The sequence below is a fragment of the Ptiloglossa arizonensis genome, chromosome 5, assembly GCF_051014685.1.
Source record: "Ptiloglossa arizonensis isolate GNS036 chromosome 5, iyPtiAriz1_principal, whole genome shotgun sequence".
Classification (NCBI taxonomy): Eukaryota; Metazoa; Arthropoda; class Insecta; order Hymenoptera; family Colletidae; genus Ptiloglossa; species Ptiloglossa arizonensis.
In genome coordinates, this window is record NC_135052.1 from 21,011,066 (window position 1) to 21,036,179 (window position 25,114).

Genomic DNA, 25,114 nt, shown 5'->3' on the forward strand with positions numbered 1-25,114 from the left:
AATGTATATATAATGAATGTTTTTACTGAATTTATACCTTTGTACATTCTAACGAGTGTTTATATTGTCAAGGTATTTCAGTATTAGCATATAAATAAGGTAAATTGGTTATTGGTTTAAAAGTCCAGGGAGTGGTTTGTAAGAAATTTTGATACAATGTACAGTTTACCAAGAAAAATATCCATATTGTAATGAGAATAGTATTCGGACTTAATGAGAACAATTATCGTGTCATTTCTGTCAGATTCATACATTGGGTGTTATATTATGGAACTTGAAGATCTTAAGCAGAATTGTTGTTAATTAGATATTTTGGTAAATTTTCGCGTACGTATGTCTTCACCCTAAATATTTATTTATTAGATTTATTTGTGACGCGAGAAAAATTTTGATACTCCAGCCATTTTCATATTTTTCCAACGTTATAACAAGTCCAGATACTTTCGTGTCGAATTACTTAAGTATTTCAATCGATCTTGAAACATTGACAAATTAATACACTTACTTTTCATTTGTATAATTCCTAAATCCACATACTTTCCTGTCGAATTATTTAAATACTTCAATCGATCTCAAAACATAGAAAAATTAATACACTTACTTTTCATTTTTATAATTCCTAAATCCACATACTTTCCTGTCCAATTATTTAAGTATTTTAATCGATCTCAAAGCATAGAAAAATTAATACTTTTATTATTACTTTTCATTTCTATAATTTCTAAATCCACATACTTTCCTGTCGAATTATTTAAATACTTCAATCGATCTCAAAACATAGAAAAATTAATACACTTAACTTTTCATTTTTATAATTCCTAAATTCACATACTTTCCTGTCTAATTATTTAAATACTTCAATCGATCTTAAACCATAGAAAAATTAATACACTTACTTATAATTTTTATAATTCCTAAATCTTTCTAATTAAATTCCTTTCCTTTTAAAACTATTACGCGAAGAACACCTGTTTACCTATCCAAGTTAAAGACTGTCGCGTGAACTTTTCCGCAAATTTCGCTAACCGTTTCTTTTCTCCTGCACGAAATCATCGGTAAAATAAATTTCACGCGGCGCCCATGACACCAGCGACCGATACGCGTGCAGATTCATGGTCTAGGGCGTGATGCATCGATCCGGCCACGCCGTTCGTTTCCCGTCAGTGATATGGCACTTCATTATACGAAACGGCACGCTCCGTTGAGTTTTCCAATCACAACAGAGACACGCGTCCTCGACAAGGAAGTTCCTTGGAGAGATTTACATGTTTCGTTGTTGCAACTCGCCGATGGAAGTTCGCGCTGACGAAGCTGGGACACCTGATCCACTTTCAAACGTCTCAGACACGAGAAAGAAGTCATTATCGCGCGAGTTCCTCGTTTCTGTCGCGGAGCAATATTCTCATATCGAGGCCGAGGGCAACAGAGGGGGAGGGGGGTCTGAAACGACGAAATTAAAACGTACGACCCGGAATATTATAACTCCGACGAGCACGGATTATTGTAAATGTTGACACAGTTTTATAGCGAATTTTTCTGCAGAAACATTTCATTTGCACAGGGTAAAATTACAAGAATCTCCCTTCGATTTTTCCGCTCGTAAATTAACCAATATCGAAACGAACGTTCTTTGTGACACGAAACGAAAATAATTCGGTCAATGGAAATAATATTCTTTGAGGTGGAAGTCCAATGTAAATAAAATTTTTGTATAATATTCTACGAGAATGTAAAGGGATCTATAAGGGATTTTGGAAGAATGTACAAAGAAATTGATATTAAAAATTAATTTTGTTCTCCTTTCGTGGTGCTATACTGTTTGGAATATTATTTCGTACGACTGGTAAATAATGTAAGCTGTAAGAATATAGGTCATGCTTGCCACTGTATTTGTGTATAAAATGTACAATTTGGAAAGCGTGAAAAAAATTGAACGATTCGAAGAGAATTTCACATTCTCATAAATTGTTTATCTTTCGAGTAATCCTACCTGTTTGAATCGGATAAGAATAAATTTCAAGGTTATCCGGTTGGCAAGGTTATTCGAGCTAGAGGGTGCAGCAAAGGTTTCGCATTCGCGGAACATTTTCTTTGTAAGTGCTTCCTTTCCTGAACGTTTTTCTTTGGGATTACTTCGATCTAGGCTCAGACGGGTTTACTGTCGATCTTCCGATGTTACAAAGTGCAGACAATCCTTCGATGATACGTCTCCGCATCGTGAAGAAAGCTTTCCCTAGAAATCTGACTTCTCGACTGGTATTCAACTTCTGTTCGACGATCGAGCTGAATTTACGTAACAAAACAGCCCGATATAGAACCAGAGTGTTCACCGTGGAACTCGATTGAATTTAATAGCAACGAATCGCTAGGAATGAAACCAACCGTCTCTGGAGTCGAGATTTTGGAGTTTCTGGCTGATCAACGAGAAAGGTTTCGATCCCTCTGACGCAACAACGTTGCATAATACCTCAAAATGGAAAGTAACTTGTGCGTTAGAATCTTTTGCAAGTCGATCAAATATTAATTGTATCTACGTGCACGTTTTCGACGGTACAGGGATTCAAATTTCGAATATTAACACGTTGAATGGTGGTCTCTCTTTCTTGAGAGAATTTAGAAGAAATGAATCCTGATTGTGAACTTTTAAATAAAATATCAAGTACCTGTGTAGCGATAAACTAGGGAATATTTCTAGTTTTTACGTTACGGTAAATATGTTACGGTTAAATGTCGAGAACAAGCTTAAATATGGCAAATTGATGCGAATTGTTAATAATTAACTCGTTGTAATGATCATCATGCATTCTCGACAATTTTATACTTGGAATCAATGTGCTTAAATTTTCAAAAAATATGGAACAATATGATTTACCATCTATGAAAGTTTAGTTTAAAATATCTTCTAACTCTTGTGTGTGGGTCTTCGTAAATGAAATATGTGGTGTTTTAATATACGTAAAAGTAGGTTTTGCTTTTTATAAATTATTATACAAAATGTTTTATTATACCTGAAAATTATAATACAAGATATTCTCAGAGCATGGAAACGGTGAAGTTTTGCAAGTTGAATTGCTCGAAATAGTAGAAAATGAATTGTTTTTCTTTTACAATAATTATCGCGATTGAACACCCACGAGAGCAGAGGAAACTTTCATTTCATTCACGAAACGATTTTTGCAATGCATCACAGGCTTCCTCGTTTCCTGTTTGTCTTACGACTTCTTGAGATTCCAGCGTGTCGTACCAAAGACAATTTTAATATATTAAATTTCTTAGCTTGCTTAAGAGCGCCATCGCGATCGCAAAATTAGATCAGAGATCGGATTTTCGCGCATCCAGCCTCGTTTCGCTTCTGTAGTCCCAAAGTTTCGCGACAGGAGTTACGGTGTTTGCAACGATCTCGCAATCTGTGTTGATGGAAACTTTTCAGAACGGGTACGAAAAGTTCGAAGTATCCTAAGTCCACTTCTTTGTATTCTACATACCGCTAATAGTATCCTGAATGTGTCTCCGAGTTTGTCCTTAACTTTTAAGTATGCACCTGTGCCTCTATAAATTTCAATAGAAATGATGTTCGTTTCTTCTCAAATAACACGTTATAATTTACAAGGCCTGAAAATATAAATTTTTCTTTTTCAACTGTTTAAAAATTGTTTAAGATCGTTCAAGGATAATTTAGAAAAATATTATTCGATGGATTTTTAGACCGTTTGTTTATCAATCAAACATACAATTTAAAGTTTTGTCTCCTGTTCTGAGACCTCTTCAAGGGGTTTGATATTTATGGGAAAAAAGAAAAAATATATTTTTTGAACAAATTTTTGTAATATTGCGGGGTCTAGATTTATCCAGATATAGATAAATTTTGATAATATACTAAGTCCAGAGAAATTCTTATAATAGTACTAGGTCTAGATCTATCTAGATATAGATAAATTTTGATAATAATATTGAGTCCAGAGAAATTATTATAATAGTACTAGGTCTATCCAGGTCTAGAAAAATTTGTATACTATAATAATACTAGGTCAGTGTGGTAAGATTTTGTGGAGAATTTAAACGATTATTTCAAACGTTTGAGCTAGATTTCAATTATAAATAAACCTACACCGTTATCGACAATCTTACGCCCTGAGGTTGAAATTTCCATCTCCGAACCGTTTGAATAATATTACGTATCGTGAAACATAACATTATTTCCTGGTATTGATACTGAGCGCAGCACAGAATAGGAATCTCATCCATCGTCCACAATGAACGCTATTATTGTGCGAGGTTATGTTTACTTTCTCGCCTATTTCAGATGTCATTTCGAGCACATCCACTATAGAGAAGAGACAATAGAAGAGAAAATTAATTTTAAATATTCCCTCACGGAAACGAAATCTTTGAAAACTTATTCCTAAATGCAATAATAACGCACGATTTATAATAATCACAATTACATATTCTCTTATTCCTCAAACATTTCGATCAATAATTTCTCTTGGAGAAAAATGGCTCCAAGTACGATCTAGAATACAAGTGACGCAAAATTGTAAAATTATACAAATAATATACCGAATTGAATTAACGTAAAAATTGGAAATTTATTTACACTTCGAAGGGTCACTCCGTGGAATAAATCGTGCATTGTATAACGTCGTAGGTATAATTTCGATAAATGGAATCTGGGCAGAAGTTTGAGAATACTCCCGCCAGCGTTGAAACTTCGTTTCTCAACTTCATCGCGTCTCGTTTCCTGTTCGCAATCCCAAACTTCCGCGAAAAAGTTCCATTGTCCGCAATGACGTTGCAGCTTCCGTTGACAGAGACTTTCCGAAATATCCACCCTTCCGCGAAAGTCAAATTTCAAATGGTCGGGCTCTTTCGTTAAACGGCCGCCGCGTTCGAAACTGGGATACAGAGTTCGTCTTTCCAACGTGGGGTTGAAAAATTCTATTACACCCGAGGTATCGCTATCTCCAACGACAAGGGAACCTTGTTTGCAGTTTTTCTTCTCATCAACACCGCAAACTAAGAGCGAACGAGTCGACCAGTGACTGTACAAGACGTGCAAAAATAATTCCTCCACTTCGAGGATACAGGAGTGTTTAAAATTAATATCTTCTAACTCTTGTGTGTGGATCTTCGTCGATGAAATATGTGGTGTTTTAATGTACGTAGAAGTAGGTTTTGCTATTTTATAAATTATTGTACAAAATGTTTTATTATACCTGAAAATTATAATACAAGATATTCTCTTTTTTTTTTGAAAATTGGAATTAATTTTTATCATTGTGTTTTTGTATTATCATTTAACTAATCTGTGAAAACGTCCTTTCCAGTGTACAGATTTTGGAATACAAGGAATGCAAACCGAGTTATATTCTAACACTATGATATATTTTGGTAATAGTCTTGCAAACACACGAAATTACAACGCGGTTTAGCGGTTGACAGTAATTGATGCCAAGGGTTGAATGCCAAGTCGCTGAGACCTGTATTCTAGCTACTCGATTGCAAATAAGATTTGGATTACAAAACCACTGATAAGGAATGTCGTTCAATCGACGTTCGATCGTCAATAACGATAAATCTTGTCGACGAAGATTAAAAAATATTACCACGTATACTTTTTTAATAGTAGATAGTCATGTTTAAGGGGCGAAGATTACCCGAAAAATTGCGAGTGGAATATCTATTTAAATAAATGTTTTAAAAACCAATCGAGGTGGAACAAATATTGAATGTAAATAAAGTTCCGGTTCGATCGTATCACTTTTCTACAAATGTCTGATTGGCTACAGTGGTGCCACCTATGAGTTGGTGAACTTTTCATGTAGACCTTGAGATTGCTCGACAGATACCAAACTCTGTTCGTATTCGATACTTTCTTCTGTCTTCGTAAATTTTTGTAACGTTCAACTAACAGATATTTACATTAAGGGTAGTTTTTAATACATGAATGCAAATATTAGTCATTAATTCAGGTCTAACCCAAAAACATAACTTACGACTTCTTTATGTTCGAGATGTAAGTGAAGCACTGGTGAGTTACATATGTCTGAGTTAGGTACGAACCATTGCTGAATTATGTATGAAGTATAAGTGAACCATTTTGAAGTTATATCAGGACCACGTATGAATCATCATTGATTTATATCCAAGCTATGAAAGAACTCTAATCCAGGTCTAACCTAGAACCATGATTGATGGCTTGGTTATTTATGACTTGTAAATGAAGCATCGCTGAATTAAATTCGAGTTACATATAAATCATTGCAGAGATATAGGTGAGTCACAACTGAAGTACGTCTGACCTCTGGCTAAATCATAACCGAATTACACCTGACCTCTGACTAAGTCAGAACTGAATTACACCTGACCTCTGAATCACAACTGAATTGCCCCTAACCTCTGGTTAAATCACAATCGAATTACAGCCGACCTCTAACTGAATTACAACCGAATTACACCTGACCTCTAACTAAATCACAGCTGAATTACATCTGACCTCTGGATAAATCACAACCTAATTACATATGACCTTTAAGTGAATTACAACCGAATTGCACCTGACCTCTGGATAAATCACAACCGAATTACATATAACCTTTAACTGAATTACAACCGAATTACACCCAAATTAGACCTGAACTCTGACTAAATCACAAATGAATTACATCTGACCTCTGACTGAATTATAACCGAATTTAACCTCACTCCTAACTAAATCATAATCAAGTTATATTGGACCTTTGATATAAATCTTTGGCTAAATCACAACCGAATTACACCTGACATCTGGCTAAATCACAACCGAATTACATGACCTCTGACTAAATCACAAGTTACTTCTGACCTCTAACTGAATTAAAACCGAGTTACACCTGACCTCTGACTAAATCACAACCGAGTTACTTCTGACCTCTAATTGAATTACAACGGAATTACACCTGACCTCTGATTAAGTCACAACCGAATTACACCTAACCTCTGGATAAATCACAACCAAATTACATCTGACCTCTAACTGAATTACAATCGAATTACACCTGACCTCTGACTAAGTCATAACCGAATTACACCTGACCTCTGACTGAATCACAACCGAGTTACTTCTGACCTCTAACTGAATTAAAACCAAATTACATCTGACCTCTGACTAAATCACAACCAAATTACATCTGACCTCTAACTGAATTAAAACCAAATTACATCTGACCTCTGACTAAATCACAACCAAATTACATCTGACCTCTAACTGAATTACAACCGAATTACACCTGACCTCTGACTAAGTCATAACCGAATTACACCTGACCTCTGACTAATTCACAACCAAATTACATGTGACCTCTAACTGAATTACAGCCGAGTTACACCTGACCTCTGACTAAATCCCAACCGAGTTACTTCTGACTTCTAATTGAATTACAACCGAATTACACCTGACCTCTGACTAATTCACAACCAAATTACATGTGACCTCTAACCGAATTACAGCCGAGTTACACCTGACCTCTGACTACATCACAACCAAATTACATCTGACCTCTAACTGAATTACAGCCGAGTTACACCTGACCTCTGACTAAATCACAACCAAATTACATCTGACCTCTAACTGAATTACAACCGAATTACACCTGACCTCTGACTAAGTCACAACCGAATTACTCCTGACCTCTGACTAAGTCACAACCAAATTACATCTGACCTCTAACTAAATCACAACCGAATTACATCTGACCTCCAACTGAATTACAACCGAATTACATCTAACCTCTGACTAAATCACAAGCTAGTCGTACCTAATGCACTAGCGAACTATAACTGAATAACGTCTGACCTACGAGTAAACCATATTCGTATTATTATTTACCCATGACTCTTCACATGTTCTCTCGAACATTTTATCACGTCGTCTCGTAGACCATCGAAGCGTACTGTAAATCAGCCATTCCTTACGAGCTCGATTAATGGTCGCGAAGCACGGACTCGCCGACAATCGATTCCGAGGAGCGTCGGGATCCTGATGTAATTGGCGAGTTTTAGTCCGCCACGGAAGGAAAGGGGACTCCACGGGTATTTATGCAAATCACCGCGGACCGTGTCGCGTTCTATCTTCGGCTGCCAGCAGGTGGTGGGCCGATAAAGGCTATTATAGCCGGTTTTCTCGGGAGGAGGGACGTATCGTTTCGCACGGCATATTAAATCCGGCCAGCGGACGCGATTTACGACTGGACGAGAAAAACGAGCCGGGAAAGTCTGCCGCGGCGGCGAACACTCGGGCGGGAAAAAGATGTCCGACGATATCTCTCTGGCTGGCGCGTGACGTCGATGCGGGAAAAAGTCCGCCGGTGAATCGATGGGATCCTCGCGCTGCTAAGAAATCCTCCGCGGAAACGAGGTTGCGAGTGTAAGCGAATTGTTGGTATCCTGGGCTTAGAGATTTTCTGTTTGTTGAATGTGGAACGCAACCGGAGCCAGGGAGATGTTTTTCACTGTGGGACGCTTCCGCGGTGGCTTTGAAGCGTTTTATAACGGGACGTTGCTTACCTGGACGATTTAAAGAGATCTTTAATGAAACGAAACGATCGATACCACGAGCTTCCAGAGTGTACAGAGTGATTCAAGAATACAGAACGATTCGGATGTGTGAGATTTATCGCACGAACTTGTGCCCTGTTTACCTTGATTTTCGAGTTACGATCGAAGATAGTGTTCGAAGGTTCACGAATTATTTCAAAACCGATGTACAGTCGGGAAGTGGAAAGATTACTTCTGGATCGAGGTGAAGGAATCACCGTGTTGTGCAAAGAAACGTGAACTCATTGTTGCTCGTTGATAGTTGCAGGTCTTCGAAGATCAAAGGTTCGATCCGGTACGATTTTCAATTTCTTCCAGAAGTCAACTTCTCAGCTTCGTACAGTACATTGTACGAAGGGCGCTCGTGGAACACGCGATAGATTTTAAACAGTCTTGAAATAAAAATTTCGAAAGATTGGGTGGACTCTTTGAACGTTTTCTTTGATCGTTCAAATTTCGAAAATTAAGATATGTAGGACATAGGTTCGTAGAACATATTTCACTCGTGTAGGTAGTGTCTAGTATGTAGATAGTGATTCAAGTATTTAGTGTGTACACTCGTCCCTGATATACGACCGTGTATTTCCGAGTCACCCTGTGCATCGCTCGGAGGGAGAAAAGATAGAAAGTTAAATAAATAGAAGGTAGTTAAATATTTTCTAACGTTTAAATATAACGGAAATATCATCGAGACTTCTGATTATCATTAGGGATTCTGGAAGTTGTAACTACACTGTTTGAAAATCCATCTAAACTCGAGGAAGGCAAATATTTTGTGGGGAGTGTTTACACGCAGTAAACCTTCGTTAATAAGATTTATTCGTACGGATGTAGGTCTCAAAGGTTTGAAATGTAACTAGCTGATAACCCACGTTTGCGAAGTATATTATGGTTGAATGGAGAAGAAACTGGAGGAAGTTAAATATTTCGTATGTTTAATTCTTGGAATCGTTAATATGCTCTGTGCAACACGGTTGCTAGGATTTGAAGTTTCGAGACTGCATCTTGATTGTTGAAAGTTAAACATTCTGCTTGGTGTTAATAGATATTATGGGGATTACGTCTAGTGGAACGTTAATCTATCTGACTCCTGTGAACGCATACAACAGTCTAAAACTCATCTTTACTGAACGAACAAGACGTTGAACGATATCAAAGGAATATTGCACGAAATCACGCGTAGTGTACGTGTGATCACGTTGTTGAGAAATTTAAAAATGGAAAATTTACAAATACATAAATTTCTTTCATAGAGTGATTCTCTTGCCAATGAACTCAAAGGCAGGACCGCCGCCTAAACATCTCGGCGATAATTCTACGCGAGTCTCGTTTTTGGTTCACAGATGTTACAAATGCAGCAGTTTCAGCTGCAGTAGTCAAACAACCGATGACGCAACAGGGAAGTCGGTACTTCATCACTGTACACGAACACGAGATTATCTCTAAGATGTTTAGGCGACGATACTCCTTTCAGTTTACTGGCAAGAGAATCACCCTATATATTTTACTGTTTATTATATTATACTGTCTCTGAAGAGAACCAGCATAATGTCTCACACTTTGATCCAATGAAGAGTTTCTATGATCAACTAATGTACTTTAACATCGTTCGAATAACATAATAATAGACCGTTGAAAAAGTAATTTTTTTATATTTGTTGCTTCTAATGTACCTAAGAACATAATGAAGGTACTTTTTCGATTTTAAGAATAAAATTTTTCAAGAATAAAATTCGTTCTCATATAAATTAAAAAAACATTACATACAGTGTATTGCCGATTAGAAACTAATTGCAATTTCGAATCTTTGTCTCTGAATTTTACCATGAAAGACATTATTATGCAAAATATATTCCGAGTACTTCGATCGATACAATATTAATACTTAATTTTGCAGAAACACGTATCCTTTGCATTATTGTGTTCGCTGTTAAATATATTTTTCAAATTCACATACGCCATAGAAGTAGTGATTCTATCCATCCAATGTATAAGGCTTTTTATTTTGCCTGTGAAAATATTATATCAAACTTTTGAACGTTGCTATTATGTACACTGTTCGTTTTTCGTTATTCCAGTGTATTAAAACAACGATAACCGTTGACGAGAAAAAGCTTATTAATAGGCTACCGGTCGGTAAGCGTTGGAGGCAAAACGCCGATTAATAGGCTACCGGTCGGTAAAGTATTAACACGTTAAGCGCCACGGTGGTCCATGGGGACCGTCGCTTCGAAGTTACAACGATTCTCTAAAGCATTTACAAGACGCGAACTCTAATACTTGTAAACTTTTAAATAGCATTACTGTCGTTAGTAATACTGTAACATAACAAGTACATGGACAAATTATCGAATATTTCAACTTTACACTACGGTTCGAACGAACATCGAGGACGTCTTTAGATATAGAAAATTAACATGGCGTTTAACGTGTTAAGATCCTCCGATCTAAACGAAACGCTCAGTGTACGTCTTTCCGTAGAAATTACATATTTCCTTCGTGGAAATATGTAAAGTGAAGTTCGATATCCGAATCTCTGTGTCAAATATATTTATAATTTTACTGAACATCGTTACATTTTATTAATACAATGAAACAATCCTATATATCTATAATCTTCTGTATTTTCTAAATTTTTAAATTGTTCTCTGATGTCTAATCCTCTGTCTATAATCTTCAGTATTTACTAAATTTTTAAATTGTCCTCTGATATCTATTCCTATATCTATAATTATCTACATTTTCTAAATTTCTAAATAGTCCTCTGATATCTAATCATATATCTATAATTTGTATTTTATAAATTTCTAAATTGTCGTCTAATATCTAATCCTCTGTCTATAATCTTCAGTATTTACTAAATTTCTAAACTGTCCTCTGATATCTAATTCTACATCTATAATCACCTACATTTCCCAAATTTCTAAACAACCCTCTGATATCTAATCATATATCCATAATTTGTATTTTCTAGATTTCTAAATTGCCCTCTGATATCTAGAAATCCCACTAGTATGCGGTCCGTAGACCTATGATAAGAGCCTAAAAAGAGGGGAGGATGGATGGAACAAGGAATCGATTCTCTTTGCCCGTTGCGTCGTTTAGCTTGGTAGTGTTTCATCTTCTCGTTTCCCAATAGTATCTTGAACGGTGAAACACAGCTGCCTCGTCGATCTGGTATTTGTCAGTCCTCGGGACGCGCTTCGACGCGTTTACCGCGCGCTCTCCCCCCACCCCTGGCCGCCGCTCATCCCCACCACCGCGCACCCCCCACTCCGAATAACCGGGCGTTTCGCTAAATATACGCGGGGCAGATCTATCTCTGTCAGAGCGTACCGGTGTGCGAACGACTGCGGATCCGCCGGCTATACATAGAGGCACGTGTGTCCCGTAGCTACCGCGACGACAAACGCGAATTCGTCCGTCCCATTCAGAAAAGAACCGAGGGAAAAATCCGCCGGACGCGCGGCGATACTGCACGGGCATTTTGTTCCGCGTGCTCGTCGCTTAGCCGTGACATTCTTGGCAACGCGTAGCTATCAATATTTCCGTCGCGGCTGCCTGATCTATTTCGGAGCCGCGCGGGCACCCCGAAGCGGTTCACGGTGCCGTTTGACCTCAGGTGAGAGACCCGGTACCGTGGTAAGGAAGGCGGGAGCGTAGAGGAGAGATTGAAAACGAAGAGAACCGGGAACCGTGGAAGGGGAAATTTAACGTTCGAATTAGGATCAGTCGTCGCGACGAGGTGTATATATCTGTATATTTGTTTTTCATTTTTATTCTCAATGCTTGAATTAGGACGAGCCGGCGAAGTATGTATGTATGGTTTATTGTTTATTTTTACTCTCGAGGGAATGGGAGCGATTTTTAATGGTCGAATCGAGCGAATGAGTTATCGCCACGAAGTGTGTATATTTATGTATTTTATATACGACATAAAATAGACAAGTTAGGTATCATTGTCGTTATTTAAAGTATAATATATAACAGACTGCTGTTTAAAAATTAGAACTTAGATTATAGATTTTACTCGTTATAAAATTGAAAATTTTAATTGGAGAATTTTGTATAATACAATGAAAGAATACAAATTTAACAGTCCGATCGAATAAACGTCGCGAATAAATCACTCTACGTTGATTTTATTCGTTATCTTTTATTCGAATATAATTTTGTCCATTCTCTTGCACCAATCATTCTTTATTAGAATGTTGTCAACGCTAATATATGTACGAATAAGAAATGATGTATTTTTTTTAAAAGTTTACTGCGAATACCAGATGGAAAGTTTTCTAATATTTGTATTTTATTTCAACATTTAATTTGACATTTAAGTTTTGCCATTTGATTGTAAAATCTCTGGTAATAATAAAAAGAAGAACAACAATCGTGATTGTTACACTTTCTTCTTTGCACTGTATGAAAAACACATCTATGGTAAAAGTGAACAAATTTAGGAAAATATAATATTTGCAAAAGTCATCATGGGTCTTTAAATCCATCTTGGTGGTAATAGAGGCAATTTAATCTATTTATGAAAATTGATCGTGTGCAAATTACGGTACAGTTGTCAGAGAATACTTTATTTATTTCGTCAACACAATTGTAATTTTCCGCTACAAAGATCTCGCTTTTCTGTTCAAATGGAACGTATGCGCGTCAAATATTTGTTTTAAAGTATCGAAACAAAACTCTGACTGAAAATAATTGTTTGCTTTTATTTCCTACTATTTCCGTCACACGATTCATTTTCTGGCCTACGTTCACAGGACACATTTTATCTATTTTTGTGGAGACTATACTCGTTTTATTACATTTAGTTTATTTTTGTGAAGGCTCTGCTCGTTCTGTTACATTCGTTTATTTTTGTGACGACTAAATGCTCCTAAATTCTTTTTATTACATTTGGCTGATTTTTGTGAAGAATAAAAATCTATTATTAAATAAATATACTATAAATATAACAAAGTAAATACATCGAATGCAATTAAGTGGTAAATATATTGGTAAAATAAAAACTACCGTCAATAATAATTTTATAATAGTAGACCCATCGAAATAGAAATACAGAAATATTAATATTTGCAAAGATTGAGAAATAAATAAAAGTAATTAGTCACGACAAAAGCTGTAAATTTCAAGAGATATTGTTTTACGACGAACTACAATCGCTTGAGAAGTTGCTCGAATCAGAATTTATTTATTCAAACGAGCTCACTTAGGTTACAAGTGTTACACACATAAAAGAAGTAAAATGGAAAGACGAGTGTAGCGGAACAAGTATAAAGATCACGTACGAAGTTGAAGAAAATTATTCTAGACAGTACTTCCGTAGAGGAAGTACAAAAGGGCTGTAAAACCGGCACCCTTCGAAACGGACAGGTCCATAAACCTAAGTTGCCGAGTGCTCCAATGTTTCACCACTGTCTGAAAATGTCCAAGTCTAGTAAATAAGTGTCTCAAGACGTGAATAACTGATGAACGGAACAATTTTTAAAGAAAGTACAAAGCAGAGCTTCCTTGAAACATTACAGTACACTTCTCTTGAATAACATTACCCATTTTTTACAATTAAATTGTCCACACTTCGTATAGAATTATAATTGATAACAAGTTGCCAAAAATGCTGCTAAATAGAGATTCATTTCTTATTATTATAGATTACTGCAAAATTTATTGTACTTGAATAACACAAATCATTGTTTATGACGAGGCATATTCTCGACATACGACGATTTAACTTAATAATTTTTTAGTGGTCAAATTCGTCAAATTTTTCATACGTTTTGATCATTTTTCATGAATGTTCAGAAAATAGTAAAAATTTGAAGATCACGCAACAATTAAGTCTTACTCAGGTCTTTTTGGAACATAACTATAAAATTTAAGAAACTTATATAACTTAAATAAAATTTAAGTTCTCTGCTGGACTTTCAATTGTTCCAAAGAAAAGGTTTGTAATATCCAAGTGCAATTTTTCGGTAATACGATAATAATACGAAGTAACTATATTTTTTCAAACATAACTAAAATTTTCTAACTTTACGTTGTAAAGTTACCAAGCATATTCTTTGGAAGATAACTAAAATTTTCTAATTTTTCATTGTAAAATTACGAAGTATATTTTTTGGAAGATAACTAAAATTTTCTAACTTTACGTTGTAATATTTCGAAGTATGTTTTTTGAAAAATAACTAAAATTTTCTAACTTTACGTTGTAAAATTACGAAGTATATTTTTTAGAAGATAACTAAAATTTTCTAACTTTACGTTGTAATATTTCGAAGTAAATATATTTTTTGGAAGATAACTAAAATTTTCTAACTTCACGTTGTAAAGTTACAAAGTAAGTATATTTTTTGGAAGATAACTAAAATTTTCTAACCTCAAGTTGAGCAACTTTCAATTTGCGTCATTGGGCATACACTCTCCGTTCAGTTTTGTTACCGTTATTACATATATATGTTTTCTTTCTTCCCTAAATGTAAAATAAACTTCCATCGGAAAATGAAACACGAGGGACGTTTGGACAGTCTCCAGCTCGAAGGGCCGCAAATGTTGCGCAAACACCTCGCGAGACCTCCCGCGGACCCTCCTCGTTCGTCTATCAATCCGTGAGCGTAGGTCCATCGCGGTTTCCGCTTCCGATCGATCCAGCTGATTGCAAAGACGGCATTTTAATCCCCGAATCCCGGGGCGTTTCATTGATTATCGGGGATCGTTCGAGGAATATAAAATTCTCGTCGAAATTGAATCGCGCCCCCGCCCATTCGCCCCTACCGTCCAATAATCGATTCAGTATCGGAAATACGCTCGAATAAAACGAGCCAGGAATCTGCATGAATTTTCGAGCGAACGTCCTTTGGATGCTTAAAACGCTTAAAAATTATTTTCGAATCGATCCAAGTGTAATTCAATTAACATCGTTGATGAAATCGATGGACCAAGTATTTCATCATTTTTCTACTGCAAAATGTTGTCTCAGCGAATTGTATTTGTTTATTTACTATCAACGTTCGTTGGATACTTGAAACGATTAAAAATGATTTTCGAATCGATCCAAGTGTAATTCAATTAACATCGTTGATGAAATCGATGGACCAAGTATTTCATCATTTTTCTACTGAAAAATGTTGTCTCAGAGAATTGTATTTGTTTATTTACTATCAACGTTCGTTGGATACTTGAAACGATTAAAAATGATTTTCGAATCGATCCAAGTGTAATTCAATTAACATCGTTGATGAAATCGATGGACCAAGTATTTCATCATTTTTCTACTGCAAAATGTTGTCTCAGCGAATTGTATTTGTTTATTTACTATCAACGTTCGTTGGATACTTGAAACGATTAAAAATGATTTTCGAATCGATCCAAGTGTAATTCAATTAACATCGTTGATGAAATCGATGGACCAAGTATTTCATCATTTTTCTACTGCAAAATGTTGTCTCAGCGAATTGTATTTGTTTATTTACTATCAACGTTCGTTGGATACTTGAAACGATTAAAAATGATTTTCGAATCGATCCAAGTGTAATTCAATTAACATCGTTGATGAAATCGATGGACCAAGTATTTCATCATTTTTCTACTGCAAAATGTTGTCTCAGTGAATTGTATTTGTTTATTTACTATCAACGTTCGTTGGATACTTGAAACGATTAAAAATGATTTTCGAATCGATCCAAGTGTAATTCAATTAACATCGTTGATGAAATCGATGGACAAAGTATTTCATCATTTTTCTACTGCAAAATGTTGTCTCAGCGAATTGTATTTGTTTATTTACTATCAACGCTCGTTGGATACTTGAAACGCTTAAAAATTATTTTCGAATCGATCCAAGAGTAATTTGATTATCGATCAAGATCGATATTTGGTAGCGTTAAAATTGCTGAGTGTATTGTTAAATGAATTGCATTTGTTTATTTAAAATCAAATGGTACGATTTTTTTTTTATATATAAGAGAGAATAGTAAGCACGAACGAGAAATAATAGAATAAGTAACAACAGGTATACAATACCTTTGAGGTTAAGTTTGAAAGCCTAATAATTCTATCTCCATAAAGATATTAATTATAATAATAATATTAATAAATATGATAGGTATATAGGAAGCTTGGGGAATTGGTGACTAATTTACTTATAGCACTGTTACAGCGATCATTAGCACTATTATATATTTTCGTTATAGGTTCATTGTTACAAAATTGAGGTTTGCGAAGCGTTATTAGCTACACATAAGTTAATAACAGTATGCAGCTCTACCTTTGTACCATAAATTTCATACCGATAACAAGTATCAAACGTTTAAATATAGCGATAAATATTAATATACATTTACAATACAAAGATAAGATTATAAATTGCTATTATTAACCTAACCTCAAAAATAATGCAATAAGAATACAATGAAACAAAATTTTACGTATCCCAAAAGACTTATATATATGTATTAACAATTTGAAAATAACAAATGGAGAATTATTAATATGTTTCTATCAATATTTTATTAATCGATTAACATAATAACATAGAAAACAGAAAATGGAAATAAGGAATAAAATTATGAAAAGAAGATGAAAAAGTAAGCAACAAATATAGAATCAAAAACCATTGAAAAAATAAAAAGAAAGCACCAAAGAAGAAAAAGAAACAGTCATCATTAGTCATGATTAACTATGAATATTATTGCCTTACACTTGAAGAAGTAGAAGGATAATAAAGAACAAGTCATGGGGAGTGAGTTATAGTATTGCGTGTAACAGGACAATGAACCATAGTATTTGGATAAACGATAAATAAGAAAATATTGTCACGTTTGGTGCAAAAAAATTTATAATAATATTCATACGTTGAGGTAATAAGCGTGGCTTGTTTAAATAAATAAACACACGAATCCTTGATCCCTGACGAGAAGAAACAAATAAATATTCAGAACCGTTTTAAATTCAAATATTATAATTCCCATCGAAACGCAAAAACTGTTTCGTCTCCAGGCACATTGTCTCGAGCTTTTCGTAGCTTGCAAATAAATAGACCGTCGCACCTGATGATCGAAATGCATTGGAATTCCTCGGATTCAGTCGAACTCCAGTCGATCACGGTGCAGCATCCCTGGAACTTCCGGGGAAAGTTGTGGAACCTGCTGCACAATCACGTCTTCCGAATTCTCTTCGTTCTATGCACTTTCTTGCACCGAAGTCGCACTCTGTCTCCCCCTCCCTCCACCCGCCCCTTCTAAATAGAGATACTGAGAATGCTGCGTCGAGCTTTCAACGAGAAAATCCACGAATTAAATTTTCATCGAACACCGAAAACTTCTCTCAACTTTTTGAGTGGCTTTCGGTGATTAGCGTTAAGTGCACGGAAAGTTAGGTAAGGACGCCTCCCCATAGGGCTGCGAACGCATTGTCGGTAAGCCCTTAACGGAAAATAGAATTTGTTTCTCCTTTATTCGGAGTTGATATTTCGAAGACGATATGATTCTTAGAAATCTATAATCGACACTCTGATAGATGTTTCAATTTTGGCTAAAATATTTGGGAAACTTAAACTTGAATATATTTTTGAAATATTGTAACATTTAACGTTGTCTACCTGAGAGCTGGTTATTTTTGGAGGTAAAAAAATTACTGTTCTGTACTGGAAAAGATACAAATTATATTATATATATAAAAAAAATAGAATCTCTTAATCGTTTAGAGTTACGTGTATATGATGATATCGATCGATTTCGAAACGTAAGAATTTAAATTTCACTATATAAAACGTAGAATATAAACAGATTAATATAACAGATTTCCTGATTTTATAAAGGATTAATATTCCATGTTTGAAATGTAACTCACAATGGTGACGTTATATAAATAAATTTACACATTTTTAAAGAACAGTGCTGAAACTATTTACGTAACATCGATATTTTTTAATTTCAATGGTTAATTCTTGAGGAAGTATGGACTTCCATTTCCAACGTTCGATGGAAGTTTCACTTATGATAACAAAAATATACGGCACCAAGATCGAAGAGATAAATAATCCGAATATTCTAAATCAATTCAATTGAATTTACATTTTCGTCGGTGGCCTGATTTATGTATGTTGATTAATGGAATTATTTATTTTTGAACGTATCTATTAATGACACCTTTCTGAGAAGGATCCTCGGATTGGAATATTTCCAAACGTATGATTTCTATTCAACATATTGCATCAGCTTCGAAATAACCGCAAATCCTTGATAAAACATGTAACAAACTACGTTACACCCTCGTTGCCAATATACCGAACGATTTAAATTAATTTGTGAAATGCACACACCGATACATTCGTGAAAAAAGAAACGAAACGGTCCCAAAATTATAAACGTTAAACTCTCGACTTTACGAGCAGGTGTATATAATCCGCAAAAATATTAATGAGAGCACTTCGTTGTTATTATAGTAGAGCATGATCGATGAAATTAAGCCAGTAATGGTCATGTTTTAAATCCTATCAGTATATCGAACGTGATTATATATTGCATCAATTTATTAAAGGATCTCGTTTCTAGCTAATTTTGGATACTGAAAAATATCCTGCGTGTGTAGTTCGATCGCACATCTCGTACATTACGATCACGTATATAATATAATTACCTTGGTATACACATATATCGTAATAATACTTTGACAACGTAACAAACTCGTGTAACGTATGGACTTGGTAAAAAGTCTTTGGAACATTGTACAGGAATCGTAATGAAGTTATACTGGAATTATTTGTACACACAAATTTGTAACTTGTTTACGCTGTGGTCAATGTAAACAAAAACTTCAGTTTCCTAAGTTCAACATGCAAACACATGTCACATAAAACAACGCATATTGGACTGGAAAATTAATTAACCGAGATAAATATTATTGGACGGTATAAAATGATCTATTCCACTATCTTACGAGTATATTTCACTGGCTATTTAATATTATTATGATTCGTTTCAAAGTTTTCTACTAGTTAAATTTTAAACGACAATAAACGTTGCAATATAAATACGACGTATTGTAGGAAGAATGAAAGATCACTTCGGAGTTAAGAGGAACGTGCTACCATGAATACATTCTGGACAGTTTCGATTAATGTTTGGTTACGAGTGTATTTCACTGTCTATTTAATATTATGATTCGGTTTACAGTTTTCTACTAGTTAAATTTCAAACGCTAATAAACGTTGCAATATAAATACGATGTATTGTAGGAAGAATGAAAGATCACTTCGGAGTTAAGAAGAACGTGCTACCATGAATACATTCTGGACAGTTTCGATTAATGTTTGGTTACGAGTGTATTTCACTGTCTATTTAATATTATTATATTATGATTCGTTTCAAAGTTTTCTACTAGTTAAATTTTAAACGACAATAAACGTTGCAATATAAATACGATGTATTGTAGGAAGAATGAAAGATCACTTCGCAGTTAAGAAGAACGTGCTACCATGAATACGTTCTAAACAGTTTCGATTAGTGTTTGGTTACGAGTGTATTTCACTGTCTGTTTAATATTATTATGATTCGTTTCAAAGTTTTCTACTAGTTATATTTCAAACGCTAATAAACGTTACAATATAAATACGATGTATTGTAGGAAGAATGAAAGATCACTTCGGAGTTAAGAGGAACGTGCTACCATGAATACATTCTGGACAGTTTCGATTAATGTCTGGTTACGAGTATATTTCACTGTCTATTTAATATTATTATGATTCGTTTCAAAGTTTTCTACTAGTTAAATTTTAAACGACAATAAACGTTGCAATATAAATACGATGTATTGTAGGAAGAATGAAAGATCACTTCGGAGTTAAGAGGAACGTGCTACCATGAATACATTCTGGACAGTTTCGATTAGTGTTTGGTTACGAGTGTATTTCACTGTCTATTTAATATTATTATGATTCGTTTCAAAGTTTTCTACTAGTTAAATTTTAAACGACAATAAACGTTGCAATATAAATACGATGTATTGTAGGAAGAATGAAAGATCACTTCGCAGTTAAGAAGAACGTGCTACCATGAATACATTCTAAACAGTTTCGATTAGTGTTCGGTTGATCTTACGAAGGCTGACTAAAATGTCTGACCCAATACAACTCGCATTCCTTTCAGAATTGATCTTCCTGTCTCACTAGAATACATTCGATATGGAATCTGAGTTTCAAAAGATGTTCGAAGTTCAAGCAATCCATATATAATTCTTCTTGAAAAAAGAAAGAAAGGAGAGAAAAGTTGATTTAATAACTAAATACATGGACACGTAAAACATGTACGAGAATATCGTGGTAGCACAGCGTTATGCTATTTACGAATCCGCGTCACTCGAGGACATATTGCATTGGAAATATTTCGATTTCCAAAATTGGCGTATTGAATTGCTACTGGAATCTTTACCAATCTGAATGTGAAAAGAATTTTGATACTTGAACTATTTTCGTTGAATTCTTTTCCAAATATTTTTATTCCATATTATGCAACTTTAAACGATTTTACGTCGAAACTTTTCAAGGTTTGCATATTAAAATATTCAAGAATATTAATAAATTACAATATGCTCATTTTATGTTTGTGTAGTTTTTAGTTTTAGAAGCATGCAGACATATTACGCGATTATTTTAATACGAGTTAAAATTAACTAATCACTGATGACAACTCAACTTCTGTGTACTTAATTTATAACAGAAGTCTGAATTATGAGTTATTTAAGAGTGAATATATTTTAGGTGCACATTAAGTTGAGTAATTTCAAGTATACTTCAAGTTGAGTAATTTCAAGTGTACTTTAACGCGAGCAGTTTCAAGTATATTTAATCTTAAGTAATTTCAAGTATATTTAACCTTGGGTATATTTCAAGTATATTTGAATTTGGCTATATTTCAAGTATATTGAAACTAGACTATCTTTTAGATTTAATATGTAACACACACACACATATATAGTATTATATACGAAGGTTAAAAATCTTCAAAAATTTATTCCAGAACGTTCGAATCTCACCAGTTGTTCTCGACCAGCAAAAATTTTGATCGCCAAACAGTGATTGCGTACAATGACGTCGCAACCGTAACTCCTCGTTTCCGCTTCAAGCTTTTGTTATTTCCACAGCAACCACAAAACGAACTTTGCTTCCATGAGCATCTCGATTCTACGTTCAAATCGTAAAGCACTTTTCACTGTCACTGTTTTCACCAGTTTCTACTCATACGCGAACAAGAGAAAAATTCAAAGAGAAACGAGACATTTGTAACGTAGAAATAGAAAAATCAAGGATGGCATCGGGAAGTTTCAAACCAATTTATTTATTTCGATCAAGCCTTAAATACAATCGACAATAAACGCTAATAAACGTTTCAATATTCTTTCTTTTTGACGCGAATAAATAATATTCGACATAAATTTCAATGAATGATTTATGATTTAATTATCTTGATCATAGAGTTGCTGTCATTTTCAAAATAAAGTATACATATAATTCAATAATTTTGAGAATCTTCTCTACGAGAATAAATAATTTCTATCAGAATAAAAATTCCATTTTGGAGAGTACATTTTTGCACTAACCTAACTGATAATCCCCTTTGCCTTTGACACTATATCTTTTCCCCTATCAGATATTATGTTACTTTCTTTCTATAACATATTCTTTCACCTCCCCCCCTTTTACAAAACGAATAAATTCTAAACTAAATAGAAACACAAACAGAACATTCTAAGGTCACAATTTATAATACATCTTCTCCAAAATTTCCGATTTATTACATTAAAAATTGTTCAGTAACATATCCCCCATACATTCATCAATACATCTTCTCCAAAATTTTGATTCATCACATTACTAATTTTCCAGTAACGCATTCCCCATACTTCCATCTCGTCCAAAACCGTCCTGATCCTCGTGAACTTAAAATAAACGAAAAATTGCAACGTTACGATAGATCCCTTGAAACCTCTCCCTTGAACCCTACTCGAATCCAAAAAAGAAAAACGAAACAAATACAAGAGCGAATTAATTAGAAACACAGGGGAGGAATGTAGCTAAAATTCGGGCAGAAATTGGAGAAAGAAATGACAGTGAAAACTGTTGTAAGAAAATTGAAAGGGGGTGGGGGGATGAAATAAGGCTGCGAAAGGAAGAGGAAACGTGTGCAATAAAAAGAGGGATGGTGAAGGAACCGTTCAGGACGAATCGAATACTCGCAGCACCGAAAAAATCGATTTCACGTCTGAAGGCATTCCGCGCGGGATTAAAACTCACGGTTTTTCGTCGCGAAACAATTTCGAGGTTGGAATTACTGGTTCGTTCGGTCTTCCCCCGAAGCGGACCGAACGGTTTCGCGCTCGTGACTGAATAAACACTCGTCCAGTGTCTCATTCTCTGTCTCATCCTCTTTCTGTCCTCGTCTAAGCGTCTCGCCAACGTATTCCGTTTCACTCGGTTTCCGCGGATAAACTGAACCGCGAGTGGTTCGCTTTCGATGAGTCTTTGAGATTCGCCGAGATGAGCAGCCCGTGCAGGAGAAATTGCAACGGTGCTTTTTCCGTTGCCCCGCTCGTCTATTAATTGCCCCCTGTTATTTCATCTCGCCGTTTATGACAGCGCGGGGCGTGCGTGAGCGTTCCGAAAGTGAAATTGTAAATGTTGAATTAACGCTGCTTCGCGAAATCATTGTATTTGTGTTCGAACGCGATGAAATATTGATCGGGACGACCGGGTAATGCTAATGTGTTGTAGAATTGTTTCGAATCCATGATAATTTGGACTAAGTGTTTCCAAAATTGCATTCAACCAGGTGCACATATTTGTGCGTGTAACTTTTGATTCTGAATCTTGCTCGATATGGATAATATTAATAATTCTGTGCTCTTATCGAAGTAAAATACGAGTACTGAAGCTGGGTAATGCTACGTGTTGTAGAATTGTTTCTAATCCATGATAATTTGGACTAAGTGTTTTCAGAATTGCATTGAACCAGGTGCACATATTTGTGCATGTAACTTTTGATTCTGAATTTTGCACGATATGGATAATATTGATGGTAATATTAATAATTCTGTGCTCTTATCGAAGTAAAATACGAGTACTGAAGCTGAGAACACTACGTGTTATAGAATTATTTCTAATCCATGATAATTTGGACTAAGTGTTTCCAAAATTGCATTGAACCAGGTGCACATATTTGTGCATGTAACTTTTGATTTTTAATCTTGCACCATATGGATAATATTAATAATTCTGCGCTCTTATCGAAGTAAAGTACGAGTACTGAAGCTGGGTAATGCTACGTGTTGTAGAATTGTTTCTAATCCATGGTAATTTGGACTAAGTGTTTTCAGAATTGCATTGAACCAGGTGCACATATTTGTGCATGTAACTTTTGATTCTGAATTTTGCACGATATGGATAATATTGATGGTAATATTAATAATTCTGTGCTCTTATCGAAGTAAAATACAAGTACTGAAGCTGAGAACACTACGTGTTATAGAATTGTTTCTAATCCATGATAATTTGGACTAAGTGTTTCCAAAATTGCATTGAACCAGGTGCACATATTTGTGCATGTAACTTTTGATTTTTAATCTTGCACCATATGGATAATATTGATGGTAATATTAATAATTCTGTGCTCTTATCGAAGTAAAATACGAGTACTGAAGCTGGAGAATACTACGTGTTATAGAATTGTTTCTAATCCATGATAATTTGGACTAAGTGTTTCTAAAATTGCATTGAACCAAGTGCACATATTTGTGCATGTAACTTTTGATTCTGAATCTTGCACCATATGGATAACATTGATGGTAATATTAATAATTCTGCGCTCTTATCGAAGTAAAATACGAGTACTGAAGCTGGATAATTCTACGTGTTGTAGAATTGTTTCTAATCCATGATAATTTGGACTAAGTGTTTCCAAAATTGCATTAAACGAAGTGATATTTGTGCATGTAACTTTTGATTCTGAATCTTGCACGATATGGATAATATTGATGGTAATATTAATAATTCTGTGCTCTTATCGAAGTAAAATACGAGTACTGAAGCTGAGAACACTACGTGTTATAGAATTGTTTCTAATCCATGATAATTTGGACTAAGTGTTTCCAAAATTGCATTGAACCAGGTGCACATATTTGTGCATGTAACTTTTGATTCTGAATCTTGCACGATATGGATAACATTGATGGTAATATTAATAATTCTGTGCTCTTATCGAAGTAAACTACAAGTGCTAAAATTTGCCCAGTAATAATTAAAATAATCGATTACATTATTGAAAATTTTACATTTCGATAATGAACGATCACCTGTTAGAATTTATTTTGAAATCATAGTCTGGTGAAATATTGCAGTAGATTTTTAACGTTAGAAAATTTATTTAGCAGCACGTTCAGTAACTTTGGTATACTTTCTCTCGGATAAACACTGTCGGGACGAATGTGCAAATTTCTTTCGGGCGATAGATAAAGGGTCATTTAAATTCCATTCTACTCTACA

The 25,114-nt window shown here is 34.9% G+C and overlaps 1 protein-coding gene across 4 annotated transcripts in view; it reads right to left on the reverse strand.

The window, feature by feature from the left end:
* LOC143146720 (A-type potassium channel modulatory protein DPP6) overlaps window positions 1-22,950 on the reverse strand; it is a 172,302-nt gene extending 149,352 nt beyond the window's left edge. For 2 of the 4 annotated variants that reach the window (XM_076311278.1, XM_076311275.1), the window contains exons 1-2: window positions 22,871-22,949; window positions 21,613-21,810 (exon numbers count right to left, since the gene is read on the reverse strand). The gene's annotated coding sequence lies outside the window, so the exon portion shown is untranslated. Of the gene's footprint in view, window positions 1-21,612; window positions 21,930-22,870 lie in introns of all 4 variants that reach the window. The other 2 variants (XM_076311277.1, XM_076311276.1) reach the window with 2 other exon arrangements.
* Between the last annotated feature and the right edge of the window lie 2,164 nt (window positions 22,951-25,114).